The following is a 4,568-nucleotide window of genomic DNA, read 5'->3' as shown; positions in this document are numbered from 1 at the left end:
ATCAGTTCCATAAACTTGTTTGGCTGGTCCAACGTTAAGGCTTGTGAGAATGCTTATGTTACAACAGAATTGTTGAAGCAGTTTCCTAAGAGCACAGCGCTTAGTAATGCCTACCACAGAACCAGCGGGCAATAGACACAAAAGAGGAAGAGTGTAGTAAGAGGTTTGAGTCACTAAGTCCATTCTAGTCCGGAGAAGGCGCAGTAGCGCGAGGCGGACACCAGGGGGCGCAAGCACACGAGCTTTCCAGATACCGCGAGAGTTCCCCCCCCCCCCCCCCCGCTCTCCGCGACCTCGCCGGATCTGTTTTGGAGCGTGGGGCGCGAAGAGGTTTCCCTTTGTGTTCAGGGGCCCGGCCAGCGGTGTGAGAATCGCTTCCGGGTCGCGCTGCCGGAAGCAGGAAGTCGTTGGCCCATCCTCCTCGCCCGGCGACTGGTGTCCCCGAGGCGGGAGGAGCCCGAGAGGGCGCGGGCCGCAAGTGAGTGACTGGGGCCCGAGGCCGGGAGGGGAGGGGGGAGGCCGGCCGCCCTCCGCGGGCTCCACAGCCTCGCGCCGCCCCTCCTCGCCGCTGCCGCCACCTTTCCCCTCTGTTCCCGTCCCCCGGCAAGAGCCTCCCCGCGTTCTGCTGACTGACACCATCCCCCGGCCATTCCTCGGGGTCGATTCCCTTCAGACATCTTTCGGAGGCTCCACCAAGGAGAGGGAAACGGGGTCTCCGACCCTGCTTGAACTCGGTTCGCAGGCGTCGCGGCCGGGTCCGAGAGCCCTCACCTCCGCTTGCCACCCTCGCCACGGATCCATTAGCATCACGAGAGCCCGGCCCCGACCCCTTGTCAGACATCTTTCCCTAATGGTTAAGGAGGAGATACTTTTATTTACAAAAGCGTGAACTTAATGTGATGAACCCGGCGCCTTAGCTTTCAGAAAGGGACGTGTCTTGGTGTACTGACCAGAGTAAAAGAACTGTGTGCAGTCGCCTGCCAGTGCGAGAAAATCGCCTGCCTGGTGTTTCGTCGCATTTTAAGACTTAAGGTTGCAGGCCACATGACGTGAGTATGCTGCTAGAAACAGAAAGGGACACGTTTGCTCTTCACAGTGTCAAGGTTTATCGAAGAGCAGACTCACAGGCTGGGTTCCACTGGCTGCAGTTCTGCCAAGAGTTCGAGGTTTCCCTTGACAGCTAGCTGGCCATTGCCCCAGATAGGTTTATCCCAGTCTTCCCTAGGGATAGTAACTCTCACGTGACACTACACAGCCACAGTAGTTCCGCCTCTCTATGGGTTATTGAATGGCTACGCAGCGGGTAAGGAGGCCACGCCAGGCAGAAGAGAATGTTACAGGTGTAAAGAGATAAGTGTTCAGAGAAGTGAGGGTCTCAGAGCTGAGGGAGGCCCTGAGCTAGACCTTGTCTTTGGGGTGAGTTTCGGGAAAGAAGTGGAGGACGATCCAGGACAGAGAGGTGGCCACATCACCAGGGGGTGGGAGTGACGGGACCTGGCTGGGCTTGAGCTCTGCTTCTGTTCTCTGTCAGCCCTTCGGGAACACGCTGTAGGCAAAGTCAGTGGGGCCTGCTGCCATTACAGTTCCTTTTCACGGGTGCAAGTTTGGGTGCTGGTTCTTTGCCTCTGTCTCACGGATCTGACAAGTTCTTGGGAGTGGTTTTCCTGCGTGAATTCAGTACACTTAGTGCTCATAGGGTCCCGATTTATTCTGATAGGTTGGTTGGTTTGTTTTGTTTTTCCTCCCTGAGTGGCCTGGAACTCACTCCAACCTCTGCCCACCTCTACCTCCCAAGCGCAGGAATTAAAAGGCCTGTGCCACCACATCTGGCCACTTTGAGTTTAGGTGAGAAAGTCTGTGTTGTTTACTGTTGGAAGTAAGCGATCTGTCAGTCTGTGCCTTGCAGAAGGTGCCGTATGCATAGGGAAGTGTATAGTCTTCCTGCCTCTGTTTGCACTTAAAACGGAGCCAAATGCTGGTTAGGAAGTGGAGTCACTTAGGGCAAGGCACAGCCTGAAAGCTGCTGTGCACACAGCATAGAGTAACAGAGCAGGGCACACTGATCACACCTCACCCTTGATGCTCTAAAGCCTGCATAGCCCTGGTGTTGGCCGTCCTCTTAGTGAGCACGCACTGGGTAGACAGCTGCTGCGCACTTAGGATCTGACCCTCTCATTGCTCCTTTGGTAGTTCCCAGGTGGAGCGTTTCACAGATGTATCACTCTGATTAGGTCAACTTGAAGTTATTTCAATTTCTCTCTTAACATGCAGGGATGCCAGGCAGTGGTGGCGCACACCTTTAATCCCAGCACTCAGGAGGCAGAGGCAGGCAGATCTCTGTGAGTTAGAGGTCAGCCTGGTCTGCAAAGCGAGTTCCAGGACAAGTTCTAAAGCTATAGAGAAACCCTATCTTGAAAAGCAAAAACAAACAAATGCAGGGAATGGGGTAAAGCGCTGGACTAGTATGCACGCGTCTCTGTTCAGTTCTCAGTACTGAAAGGAAGCAAAACAGATTAATGCTTAAGTCAGGCATGCATGCTTTTAATCCTGGGGTTTGGGAGATGGAGGCAGGAAAACTGGAAATTCAGGGCCAGCCTGGACTACATCAGACCTTATCTTAATGAACAAAAAGCCCACCCCCTGAGACCCCCAAGTACACTTATATTATAAAGTACACATGTGTGTGTTTGTGTGGAAAAGGCCACCTTTGCTGCCTTGCAGTTTTGGCTGAGTACTCATAGCTCGTATACCAGAAAGAACCAAACACAGGCCCTCTGAAATAACAGTAATCATTCATAATCACTGAATTCTCGGCAGTCTGCATTTCCTCCATTTATCCATTCATCTGCTTTGGAACTGCCTTTTCTGCCTTGAAGCCTTTTTTGTGACCCAGTTTGAGTCCCTGTCCTCATCAACACACAACACACTGGCTTCAAGCCCGCTGCTCACTAAGCCCTGGCCAGGCTGATGCGTGTCAGGAGGTGAAATGAACAAAGCACTAGTTACAGTTTGGAAACAGTGCACAGCGGGTCCTTTCTATGAGTTTGTCCCTTTATTGGGTTCCATAACTGAAGTGAATTTCTGTTTCTAGTCTTTTTTTTTTTTTGGTGCTATTTTCTCCATTTAAAAAATATTTTTAAAAGTTATTGTTATTATGTGCATTGCTGCCTGACCTGCACGTCTGTCTTTATGAGTGTGCTGGATCCTCTGAAACTGGAGTTACCGCCATGTGGGTGCTAGGAATTGAACCCAGGTTCTTTGGAAGAGCTGCCAGTGCTCTTACCTGCTGAGCCATCTCTCCAGCCCCAAGTTGTTATTATTTTTTTTAAAGATTTATTTATTTATTATGTATACAACATTCTGCCTCTATGTATGCCCACACACCAGAGGAGGGAGCCAGATCTCATTACAGATGGTTGTGAGCCACCATGTGGTTGCTGGGAATTGAACTCAGGACCTCTAGAAGAGCGGACAGTGCTCTTAACCACTGAGCCATCTCTCCAGCCCAAGTTGTTATTATTTTTTAATTCCTATGTATGATTCTCAGTGTATGTGCACCATATGTGTGCAGGAAACCAGAATAGGGTACCAGGTCCTGTGAGATGGCTGTGTGTGTGTTAGTCATAGGTGTCATGTGGGTATCGAGAACCAAACCCAGGTCCTCTGAAATAGCAGTAGGTGTGCTTGACCCCTAAGCCATCTCAGCAGCCTACGTTTTCTCCCCTTATCTGCCCTGAAGAACCCAGTGTGTTTGGGAGGGAGATAGAGGAGAAAGTGATAGAGTGGTATGAGGTTTAAATGATGAACTCCAGGTTGAGGGCTTGGTGTGTTAATTATTTGGGCAAAGCCCTGGAAGATAGGCTTTTTAGGAAGAGAAAATTAAATGTGCAAAGGCAGATAACTGTGAAGCAGGAAAAGACGAGAAAAGGTTAATGGAAAATGAGATGGGTCAAGTAGACTGTGACCAGATCAACAAGGACATTGGGAAATCATTAAGACTTCATTTTATACAATTATTATTTAATATTTATTTACTTAGGTATTGTAACAAATATTTCACATGCCACTGAATAATCCTCAGTTGGAGTAGCTATAATTACCACTCCTTTTTAACAAAGAAAAACAAAAAAAACAGGATCTCATGTAGCCCAGGCTAACCTCAAACTTGCTTTGTAGCTGAACTTCTAATTGTCCTGACTCTAATTCCTGAGTGCTAGAATTATAGATGTATACCCCATCTCGGATTCATTATCTCTGTTTTATAAATGAAACATTGTAAGCTTTAAGGAGGTTGTCAGTAAGCAGAAGCTAAGTGGATCCAGCTTTTCCCAGCTCTAGCTCCTGTGTCCTTAGCAATCATGCAGTGCCCCAGAAGAGCAGCTTACCCCGGACACACTGGTTTCAGAAAATAACCCATAAACAAGAGCAAGGCTGGGCTGAAGAAGAAGGCTGGGATCTAGAGACCACTGCATCTCTGTGATGGTCACACAAGAATTGTTCTTCCTGTTGTTACCTGTTGTTAACTATTCACCTCTGTTTTTTTAAATTTTTTATTTTTTTGGTTTTTC

At 49.0% G+C, this 4,568-nt stretch overlaps 1 protein-coding gene across 4 annotated transcripts in view; it reads left to right on the top strand.

Moving 5' to 3' along the window:
* Positions 1 to 385: 385 nt before the first annotated feature.
* The window catches only part of LG2H6orf89 (linkage group 2 C6orf89 homolog), a 34,734-nt gene continuing 30,551 nt past the window's right edge, over positions 386 to 4,568 (top strand). For 2 of the 4 annotated variants that reach the window (XM_005360331.2, XM_026785584.1), the window contains exon 1: positions 390 to 478. The gene's annotated coding sequence lies outside the window, so the exon portion shown is untranslated. Of the gene's footprint in view, positions 479 to 531; positions 1,050 to 4,568 lie in introns of those variants that run through there. The other 2 variants (XM_013351245.2, XM_026785583.1) reach the window with 2 other exon arrangements.

Source organism: Microtus ochrogaster, linkage group LG2, assembly GCF_000317375.1.
Source record: "Microtus ochrogaster isolate Prairie Vole_2 linkage group LG2, MicOch1.0, whole genome shotgun sequence".
NCBI lineage: Eukaryota > Metazoa > Chordata > Mammalia > Rodentia > Cricetidae > Microtus > Microtus ochrogaster.
The sequence above is the reverse complement of the archived record's forward strand: the minus strand, read 5'-3'. Positions and strand labels throughout refer to the sequence as shown.